Source organism: Polypterus senegalus, chromosome 18, assembly GCF_016835505.1.
Source record: "Polypterus senegalus isolate Bchr_013 chromosome 18, ASM1683550v1, whole genome shotgun sequence".
Classification (NCBI taxonomy): domain Eukaryota; kingdom Metazoa; phylum Chordata; class Cladistia; order Polypteriformes; family Polypteridae; genus Polypterus; species Polypterus senegalus.
Window position 1 is genome coordinate 67,303,383 of NC_053171.1, and position 12,636 is coordinate 67,316,018.

Here is a 12,636-nt window from a genome sequence, read left to right on the forward strand (position 1 = left end):
AGTCTGCAGCTCTGAGGCACAATGCACAAAGTGCCTTACCTGAAAATTAGTCTTGTTACTGTAATACATACTAAGACTAGATCAGTGTGGGATCATCGAGAGCTCATAACACACTGCAACTAACACCATATGTCATAGGAGTTAGCCTTTATTCCCTGTGACTGCATGGGTTTTAAATGATTGATGATAGAATTGAATGAGTGAATGGACCCGGCGATAAACAGGTATCCCATCCATGGTTAGCTCCTGCCTGGCATCATGTGCTGCCAGGATAGCCTCCAAAACCCTGCAGTCTCTTAATGTGTTCAGCAAATACATGAATTACAATTTACTTATACAAATTAAGTAGCCCTGACATATTAGGACCATAAAGAAACTTGGAAAACACGTTGATGCAAAAAATATTCTAAATACTGTAGCTGAAATCAGGTTTTTATTTGCATCACCTTCCTGGTACTGAACCTTCCTGTTTTCAGATGACACACAAGAGACCTATCCTGGGGCCTCATGTATAAACGGTGCGTACGCACAAAAATGTTGCGTAAGCCTGTTTCTACGTTAAAAATCGCGATGTATAAAACCTAAACTTGCCGTAAAGCCATGCATATTTCCACGGTAGCTCATACCCTGGTGTATGCAAGTTCCGCGCTCGGTTTTGCAGACTGGCGGCATCCAGCATCAAAGCAGTGCTACTGTTGTAGTGTGGTTTCCCTTTCTTTTTTAGATCCACATCCCTGACACGGCTTTATAAATACACTGACATTAACCGCATATTATTTATTAGTTTAATTCATCTGATTGTAATTAACCTGTAACAATATAATAGTCCACAGAATGGTCAAACTATTCTAAATACCATAGCTGCTTTAGCATTGTTACTCTCACTGCACCTTCTTTTTCTTCTTTCAGCTGCTCCCGTTAGGGGTTGCCACAGCGGATCATCTTTTTCCATATTACTCTCACTGCACCACTCGGAGTATTTATATCATTGTATTTGAGTGTGAATTACATCTCTACAGCAGCAGCATCAAGCACACACTGCCTCAGCCATGCTGCCTATTGAACTGCTCTCATACGGCAAAAGCTTCAGAGCCTTTCCTGTATGGACCTCACGGTTCAGAAACAGTTTCATCCCAAGAACTATAAACGCACTCAATCAGTCCATCAAGTGCTCCTTGTAGAACTGTTTATACTTATTAATACAATCACCTAACTTGCGATACAGTTATAATATTGCACAACCTTAGCCACTTTATAAAGCGTGTATTTACATATGATGACGATATCATTTTTAAGATGAAATGCAGCAAAATATGCTTATTATATTATACAGATAAAACTTTAACTTCATTTAAATAATCTATATTGTTAATAACTAAACATGTGAGGGCACGTTGCTGCAGCACTAGTGAGGGGCTGGCGCTTTGTTCGCGGATTGTTCCTGCCTCGCACTGTATTCTTCTAAACATGTACTAGGAAGATATTTCAATGTTCCTTAAAAGTTTTGAAGAATCAGCGTTCTAAGCTTACAGATGGCTTAATGTCTATTGCAGAGCTGATTGTTTGGCGATTGGTTATTTGGAGAAAGAAAAGGAAGGAAAAGAATTGGGGGTTAGTACATTTGAAAGTACTTCTGCAATAAATTATTTCATCGAAGGTCATGCACGGCAAAGCAAGCATCTTGCGTGAGGCAGGAACAATCACTGCACCACCGTCTTCCCATGTTTAATAACATGCTTTAACTCCAATCAGTATGAAAATGATATTATATATAGATCTCAGTATTTTAATTATTCAGAGAGCTGTAATATTCTGAATGTAATGTATTCTGTGTCCTGTCGGAGGAAGAGAAAGCTTGTTTAAGAAGCACATAGTAATTCACACACATAGAGCACATAGAAGATCAAATACAAAACAAAGCATTTAATGTACTACTTTAGTTAATATGGGATTTGAGAAACTAGTGAATTAAATGATTTTAAGATGAAGTTTATGATGTTCTACTTTAATGACAAAATAAACTATGTGATTAAAGTGGAAATCTAGAGATTAAAGTTGACATTTCATGCTTTTTTTCCCACTGTGTGCCTATTTTTTTTTTCTCTGTACCCTAATAAACTTTCATATGACACTCAGACAGTGGGCTACGACTCAACTTTTCAAAGTGACTTTGATATCTGACAACTTCTTTTTTATTGCGGGCACTGTACGACTTTGTGAACTTGAGCTTTCGAGTTTCTCCGACATTCTATGTCACTTGATCAGCTTCCTTTTGTTGTTTATACCACTTTTTACACCAACAAATAGTACATTTCTTCTTTTCCTCCACTTGGTATTCACTGAAATTCTTCTGTTTTCTCTTTGCCATTGTCTTTTCACAGAAGGCTGAGCTTAAGGGCTATTTATATTGATTTGCATATTCAAAGAGGCGTAATTCTGGGAGGAGTTGGGGCAGGACAGCAGCTGTGTCCACGTGCGTTAGTTTTCACACTGACCAGGATTTATGGCGCAGAAGAACATGGAAGCTGGCATTCACACAGATTTATGCATTTGGATTTTTTGTGCGTACAAACATTTACGCTTTTGTGCTTGCGCCATGTTATAGTGTGAATTCTATGCACAGCGTTATGCATGAGGCCCCTGGACTGACTATCACTGCAATACTGTACAGTCTGGTTGTAATGCAAAAAAAATCTAGCATAGTGTTCACATACTCTGTTGAGAGAAGCCTCTATACACTCAAACTGGTGCTGACCCAATTTCATAAAGAACATATCCCCATCTCACTCTCCTCCCATAACACACCCACTTCATCTGAAAATTTACAGTGAGGCCTCATTCATTTGGCCTATGTTGAAAAATACATGTGCTGCACCCTTAAATGAAATTATCTGCTTGTACCATTGCTAATTTCTCAGATATCCAAGGTTTTTTAATTTCTTTAATTCATATTTGCCTTTGCATGTTTGTAAGTAAATTATCTGTATACAATATTTTATCATTTTAAATCATTTGGTATGTTTTTTATTACTACTATTAACAGGAAAATCAGGAAAATCTCAAATATGTTAATAAAATAAATTTAGCAGAATTCTTTGAAAGAAATGATTAATTATGTACTCAAGGACACCAGTCAAAATTAAGGGACAGTGTAATTAGCACTGAAGCTAGAAAGTACTTCTTTGCATAAAATGTGTGACATCTGGAAAAAACTGAGTCATGTAGTTAAAGCAGAAACCTCGGCAACTTTTAAGAATTGTCTGGATGGGATATCTTGATAGCTTAGCTATTAGCTAAACAAATTTAATGGACTGAACAGTCTCCTCTCATTTGTAGAATTATTCAGATTCTTATAAAAATAGACCTGTTTACTTATGAATGAAAAGATAGGGAAAAATCAAAAGTTTCACAGATCAAAATATACTTCTTGTTTATGTTTCATTGGATGTTGTTTTATTTACAGCATTTTTTTGAAAAAGTGAGCCTGACCACTTCATTCTATGAGTTAGAAATGTCTCATTACCTAATTTAAGATTTATAACAGTGAAATGAAAAAATAAATTTGTGCAGTTTCACATTCTAAACCTTTAGCTTTGTCAGCAAATTATCATAATTAAGTAAGCTATCTTATACACAGCTTATCTTTGCTTGGAATTGGCGTTCCTTATCTTAAATTATCTACCTCTCTTATGTACCTTTGATTTCCTCGTCATCCACCTAATTATAATCTTTGCACATGTTCCACATCAATAATTTAAGTTAGCCATTGTTTTGGAGTCTATCTATCTATGGAGCTATCTATATCTTTTATGCTGACATTTCAGTTTTATCTATCCGTTTGTATACTCCTTTTGATCCAAAAAGCATATGGTGTTCTGTTCTTCTTTACTAGTTCCACCTAGGTCTTGAAGCCCACACTTATGGCATCCTGAGTGTGGTTACATAAAAACATATGGGACAAGAGCCAATACCAGAACCAGGGAAAAGATTTTTGCATAATATAATAATCAAACAATATCTCCCGTTGGGTTTAGCACCAGTCAAAGGTGGAATTTACTGAAATAAAGAACAATATATTGTGGCCCTACTTGGGACCCTAGAAATCACAAGACCAGTATATACTAACCATATACCACCCCCTTTCTTGTCAAGCCTAAAAAAAACATGTACATCTTGAGATAGTTAATACTCTTTTGTATTACTGTTGTATTGTTCAAGTTGATCATGCTTACACCCTATTTCCTGACTGATAGATGGATATATGAATCTTTAGCTGTTAATAATGCAAATTTAATGAATAAAGTTATAACACTTTATATTTGCTTTGGTTTTGCAATACCTTGAATCAACTAACTAGCTCTTCTTTATTTTATATTGTAATGAATACATAATGTCCCTTTGCCAAGATGGAGGTATGCAGAAAACTATAGCTGGCACCTCAGTTATAGTCCCACCTATAATCTATTGGAGACAGGGGCAGAGGAAGATAGGAAACAATGCCAATGGCATTCAGGAATACCTATGAAACAAATATAGTTAGAAAATGGCACTATGCAAGCCTGCTATGAGAGACTGGACAACAAATGCCAGGATTTCCTGTGTATAATTTCCAATAGATAGCAATACAGGAACCAGGCTATCTTATTTGATGACATCTGCTGTTCTGCTTGGTTTACCATTCAAGAGAAAGAAGTGACAGTCACAGTTGAAGATAATGTGACACTGGTTTATGAAAATCCGGAAGCAGTCAGCATAAGGAAGAATTCAAATGCATATATCATAATGATTGTCTCAAATTCAGTCCAAATTCTGCAGGGCATTAACCCATGGGCTAAGGCATTTGCAGCTTATTCATGAATGTTTTCATACAGGTACTGTGATGACTTAATGAATAATTCCTTTGGTCCTTCCAGGTCCTTCCCAACAGGTATAACAGTATTCCTGAAACTAGTTTTGCCTGCATCATTCAAGTGTGTCACATCCTTATAGGGAACACAGCTAACCACCTGACTCCACAAAGATAAACTATATGGCTCCTATCAGATACACTTATTTATTTATAAAATTGATGAGTGTATCACAAAGGAACTCTTGTTATCAGGTAGCAGAAATTTAGGCCTCCCTAGACCACCCAAATTTGATTCATTCTGATTATGGCTTGCCGTGGAGAGTCTAATTTACTGCCCTCTAGTGCTGTGTGTGAGAATAATAGACATGTAAAACTAATCCTTTACATACATGATGATGGCAACCTCACAAGTTAGTTTTCATGCAAATTGCAGCACTGCATCTGGATACATCTACAGAATTTAATATAGCAACTGCTCTTAGTTAAATATTGTCAGTTTTATTTTGCCTTTAGATTTCTGTATGGTTTTTTGAACATAGGGAAACAAATAAGATAAAAGTCTTATATGTTGTTAACACAGATAGTCAGTTGATTTTGAAATTTCTTTCAGAAGTCCACATGCACTTTGATGTTTCATAATCTGTCTCATTCTTTCCTTTCAGGTCTTTTATGTTTAATGTAAATTAATGTAAACAACTAAAAGCTTTGAAGCATGTCTAAATGAATTATTGGGTGGCATTATAAAGGGTTTGTGCTGCTGCCTCATAAACCAAGCACCTTGGGTTTTACGCCTATACCTGGTTATAGTCTGTGTGCAGTTTTAACATTCTCCCCATGTCTCTGTGGGGTTTGTCCATCTACTCTGGTTTCTGCTCCATCATCCCAAAGATATGTATTCCTGGATGTGATAGACTGATTGTCTACTGAACTTGGTCTCATAAGGTTATGTGGGGATCAGGCTCCTGTGAATCTGGGCTGAATTAATAACTCTAATAATTAAACTAAATGAGCATGACCAACAGAATGATTCTTCTCCATTGTCAAACACGTTATGTTCTTATCTACTAACTAGTGAAGTTATTTGCAGCTATGGGTTTTTTTATTATAAGCTATTTATTTTGCAAGTCTTCATAATGGTTTATTTTTCAAGCAAATTATAATTTTTATACAGTTTGGCAACCAAACCCTATGGACCATCTCAAAAGCCATGCCTGAATTAACTGGAATCACTTGCTCTAGTTACAAACATTCTTTTGTAATAGTGAATACACTTCTCCATTGTCAGTGACTGGTGATATTCCTCAGCATTAAGGGTTTGGTCCCCTAATGTTCAGTATCGATATATTCAGCTAAGAAATCTCTCAACATGAATTTATGCATTCCTTTAATGTTGATATTGATGACACCAAGATCACAGCCTATCAAAATAATATCAGCACTTAGATGAATGAAATTCTTTCATCTAAATCCAGATTAGATATAATTGATTGTTGTTTGTTCTAGCAACCTAGTGCCTTTTTTACTTATCTTATATATTCTTGTAGGACAACAAAGACCTCCTGATGATGGTCTTCTTGATACCACAAAACCTTTCTATACTATTATGTAAATGTTTTTAATTGTGTAACTCTTATACTAAGAAAGGTTAAAATAATTCAGTCAGTCATTTTCTAACCTGCTTATTCCTGCACAGGGTCATGGTGGGTGCTGGAGCCAAGAGTGCAAACTCTACACAGGGACACTAACCCAGATCTCCTTACTGCGAGGCAGCAGCACTTCCACTGTGCAACAGTGCCACCCACTACAGTAATTTTAACATTGAAATTGAGGCTAAGTGGTTGAAAAGAGTTCATCAGATAATATGTCTAAAATTGGTTTTCTTGCTAGGACCCCAAACTGTGTCATAGCAAAGGGGGCTGGAACAATTGGAGACTTTATATGAAAAAGAAAAGAATCGTGAGAATCTGCATAATACCAATGTGTCAGTACAGCAGTAATGATCCATCCTACCATTTACAAACCTGCTTATCCTGAGAAGGGTTATGGAGAAGATGGAGCCTGTCCCAGCAGGTGATGGGTTCAAGGCACGTAAAATCCCTGGCCAGTCTAATATACATAAACTCACACACACTAGGGCAAATCTAATATGGCCAGTTCATTTAATATTAATATCTTTTAACTGTGCGAGGACTCTAGAGCACCCGGAGGAGACCCACATGGTGAACATGCAAACTGCATGCAAGAAGCCCTCAGGACACAAATCCCAGTCCCCTTACTGTGAGGCAACATTGCTACCGCTGCCACCCTAACAGTAATAATGTGGTACTTAAAATATATACTCTGCTTAAAATAAACTTGTGAATGTTCTTGGAGAACAATGGTTTGGCCACTAAGAAACATAATTTTGAGAAGTAAAGTAACTCACATCATACCAATTTACATTTATTTAGACTTGAGGGAGGAAAGTACAAAATCCACACAGACAAAGAGTTAGCCTGGGATTTGTGCTTGGGAAACTGAGAAAATAGTGTTCAATGCATGTATTATTACATCTAAACACATTTAAACTGTGTTAAGATCATAATTAAAACAATGCAATATATTTTGACAATATTTTTCTTGTACATATTGCAAATAAACACAAATAGACATTCTAAAAGAAGAATATGGAATAAAGTGGTTACTGGAGTGGTGCATTAACATTGGTGTCTTTGTAACTTCACAAGCAAAAGAACAACATGGATCATTTTTGAAGTCCATGTTTTGGTGTAAAAAGCAAGACCACTGATTTTAGCTCAGGGCTGGTTTGATCTGAGGCCTGTGTGATAAACACCTATACCAGTTATGTTAGCTGTGGGATAAACATAGGTGTCATTCGCTGATTTAAGGTTAAGGTTAGATGGCTAAGCTAGGACCTTGTTGCATTATGTAGTACAACTTCATTAACTCACACTAATGAACAGTAAAAATAGTTTACCGAAATAAAGGAAGATTTATTTTCATTAGCAGGCAAAGATGGCATATTTCATCACTGCAGAAGGTCATATCAGTATTAAGTATTTGGTTCAAGAGTTGCACAGTATGAATCTTTTTCAGTAATTATCAGAATATAGAAAAAGAAACAAAGAAGTCAAATGCCATATTGTGTAATCTACACATCACCCAAAAACTCCAAAACAATGACACAATTTAACTTATTCCAGTCCCGTATGGTTATCAGAGGAAACTCCAACCTTGATGGAAAGCACAAGCCTATCCTGGCATGTAGTGAATGGATTACTTACATCAGCATCCACAAAAACACAGCCAATTCAGAGAATACATTTAGCCAAACATCATATCTCTGTGATGATTTAGTCAAACTGGAGTACCTGGAGAAAAACATACACAAACATGCACCGGAAGAATGTACAAAACCCACACTGACAAATTCTTTGCAATTACTCAATTGACTTGTGACTATTGCTTCCACCTGATTTTTTTGCTTTTACACTATCCTTTTACACTACATTGTTTCAACACATTAATATTAAGTTTGTTGGATGTTATTTATTCAAATAAATTTTACTTTTTGATAAAAGTATTCTGGAAAATGATTTGGCTATGTTATTTTAGCATTACGCTATTGTTTTCTGATTATGTTCATTTTATACAAGTCAGTCATTAATTATAAAATCATACATGTCAGTTTTTCAGTTAAAACCAGAAATATTATTCTAAAGCTTTAGTCTAGATGGGCACAGGAAAAACAGTGCTGTTTGAGAAGACACATACCCTCCTACCACTTACCGAGGATTGGGACTCACTGCTTTGCACAGATTTAAACATTCACTACCCAAATACGTATGACATAATGTATCAGCTATTTATCAGTGTTGGATCAGTAAGGACCTAGCTCTATTCAGCCTACCATCTTCTTCCAAGTTGCTTAATTCCATTTTAAAACAAAATTGCTATATGATCAAATTACTTTCTTCTGATTAGGTTTTGTTTAATTTTATATTAACAGAGCATAATTACGTTTTGCATTCAAACATTCAGCTTTTACACTGAATTCTTGTGATATGCATTACTATATTCAACATGGCACACTTAATTTAATTCAGTTCGAGTGCTGTTAACAAGTTCACAGGTGTAATAATACAATTACAAACTTTATCACTCAAAAAAGTAAACTAATGAGATTATTCACTTTATTTATGTAATGTAAGTTAATATCACATAACTAGTCATGTTTTTCATATTATGTAGCATTTGTGATTTACATTGACATAGTTTTCTTAGATGTCATATTAACACAATTAAATAATGTTGAAAGAAAACCATTAAATTATTTCTTTTAACAGAAGCATAATCAGCCTAGGGTACTGTTGCCTTTACTAACCTACGAAGTTATTTTTATTTAATATTTACACTTTTTAATGCTCAAAATATGGTATGCCCATTTTCATTAAACACAGCTGAAACAAGATGGTTTAACTTAAATGAACAAGTTCTAAGTACATGGCTATCTATTATTTGCATGCATAAAGACGCACTTCTTTTTTGCATTGTGGTCCAAGTTATCCCCACACGTTTGAACAGCTGGAAAGGAAATTAAAGACTTTAAGTAAAATGATTCTTTCTGAATGCTGTGGGTTTTGTGTGGTCGTGGAATCTGATTTATATATTTTTTTTCATACTGGCAGATTTGTTGCCCACCCTATATCAGAAAAATAATATTTTTCTTTGCTTCCTATACAACAGAATTATTAATTTTAAGATTACACAAAAAGTGAAATTATTCATACAAATACAAAAATTACTGAAGTTGGTTGTACATAAAATGGTTTAATAACCAGGTATTTCAAAACATTTATGTTAATTATACATAAAATAATAAAATAAGATTTATAATTACATTGCTTAAGTTAACAAAATATGTCACATTTAAACAATAAAAACCAAACACACTGCATAGATATGTTTGTATATAATAAGCACTATTTAATTTAATTGAAATGTATGGTATAATTAATATAAGTTAATTCAATGATTTATTACTAATTACATAATGCCTACACATAAAGATACAGATTACTTTAAACACACCACAAAATGAATCAATTACAAGCTGTTTAACCTAAGTGAATATTAACAGTATACTGTACCATATGCGGTGGCACAGTGGCGCAGTGGGTAGCATTGCTGCCTTGCAGTTAGGAGATCCGGGTTTGGTTCCTGAGTCCTCCCAGTGTGGAGTTTGCATGTTCTCCCTGTGTCTACGTGGGTTTGTTCCATAGTCCAAAGACATGCAGGTTAGGTGCATTGGCGATCCTAAATTGTCCCTAGTGGGTGTGTGTGTGTGTGTGTGTGTCCTGTGGTGGGCTGGCAACCTGCCTGGGGTTTGTTTCCTGCCTTGAGCCCTGTGTTGGCTGGGATTGGCTCCAGCAGACCCCTGTGACCCTGTAGTTAGGATATAGCAGGTTGGATAATGGATGGGTGTACCGTATGCCCATTAATATTAATGTTGAGCCATGGCCAGTTTACAATGTAAACTCCAGTCAGCAGCATCCCAAGGAGACATCTTCCAATAAACCTTGTATGAAGATGTAAACTAGAGACTGCATTCCACAATGTAATAGTCTACCAATCTTAACTGATGATAAAATGTCAGCTGAATAATGGCATAAAAAGTCACACAAAATTAAAATCAATGACTATATTATTTTGTCATACAGAACAAACACTAAAGGACAGTAACAAAATTTTCTTCAAAATACGTTGAATACTTGAAACAGTAAATAGCACATGGCAAATATATACGCAAACATTCAACACATGCATAATTTTAATCTGAAAACATACAATATAATTCTTTAAGATGATATTGTACTAAATGTTTAATTTCCAAGTTTTGTTCAATGGGAAAAGTGCTTAATCTTACTACACTTAAATTATGATTCATGATAGTCTTCTTCTTACACTGACCTCCCTCTCATTAACACACATGTATTCCATCTTGTTCCTACTGACCTTTATTCCTCTCCTCTCCAGAGCATATCTCCACCTCTCCAGGTTCCCCTCACCCTGCTAAGCTGAGCTTGCTAGTAAACATGGAAACAATACATTAAATTGATGGTTTTCAAGTTCAGTCCTCAGGGACCACACTGGCTGCAGGTTTTTAATCTAATCCATTTCATAATTAGTGTATCATTATTACTTTTAATTGATTTCATTGTTTAGTTATCTGGTCTACAAATGTGTCTAAAAATTCATAATTTTTATACTCTTTGTCATAGATGTAAATACCTATGTTTCTTTTGCCATTTTCATTTTAGTGTACCCTTTTCTATACAGTTGGCTCTCTTTAATTGTATCTTTATGCTGATTACTTATAATGACCAGTGCAGAGGCAGGTGCAGACAGCAGACTAAAGGGGAATAATGACTTTACTCCCATTTTCACTTGTCTGCTCCTTAAAAATGTTACTTACAAATGTGCAGATGTCAGAATGTTGCACTCAAATTACTATTACCCTTTAGCATTCAGTGTTTTCAGCATATGGATACAATTAGGAGGGCAAACACTATAGAATATGGTACATTAAAAAGAAAATGATAAAGAAAACTTAAGCAATTCAAATTTTGGCAAAAAAAAAAATATATATATGCCTTACCCTGTCCACAGACTGTTCCTGCCCTATACTTGTTGGGAGAGACTCCTGCAACCCAAGTTGCTAAAATCAATGAATGAATGAAGACTGCTGAATTTCTTAGAAGAAGAGTAAAAAAAGTTAATCTCACTAAACGATGACATCATGTAACAGTAAGAATAACACAATGAGTGTGAAATTAGTTGGAATAAAAACTTGTAGCCATGGGGGTTCCTCAGGACTGAATTTGTGAATCTTTCCATTCAATTATTGTGATGAGTTTATGTGTCATGTTTTATTGCAGAACAGTGCCTTCTGCTGAGGGTGAGGCAGTGCTCCACTTGACTCTAATGTAAAGAGAACTCTGGTAGCTTCTAGTTCTTAGAATGATTCTTGAAGCAGCATTTTGAATAAATTCAGTTTTACTGGAGTTAATATGAATATGCTGAAGAAAGTTATTGGGTTTATTCATTTCCATATTCACCTAATTGAGAAATTTTAAGCAACACCATTTTTGACTAATATGATAGGCAAAATGATAGCTTAGCGGCAGAGGCGGCCTTAGGGGTGTGCGGGGCCTAGGGCTGACCAACTCCACGTGAGGCCGTTTACATCAAATGCTGTTACCAGTATGTGTGGACTGTATAAACTTGCGTGTGAATTTAATAAAAATAATGCTAACATACACTGGATTTTCTCATTACAGTATTCAGCTAAATTTTTGCAAGACACCATGTGGACTTTATCAAAATACAACAATATAATCTATGAAAAAATGGAATTCATAATTCATGACAATACAACGACAGTGTGAAATGCAATGCAGTGTCATGTGGAAACAAGCAGGGCCTCTTCTAGAAAAGTACCCAAATTGCAAGTATACTCCGAGTCCCGATATGCAGGATGTCCTAGTCATAACTCATGTTGATGTCATGTCAGCCGGTCATCATTAGCGATACATGTTTTTGTGCATTAATATTCTGACATGTTTATGGCCTACAAATAAAACGTGAGTTTCAGTGTTTCGACAGGAAGTGTGAAATTAACGTAGAGGTATCATCATGAAATCTCTTACCGGCTTCCAGGTTCAGAGATGAAAATCTACTTTTCTTGCATTCCGATTGGAAAAGTCATTGATGACATCTTCGTTGTC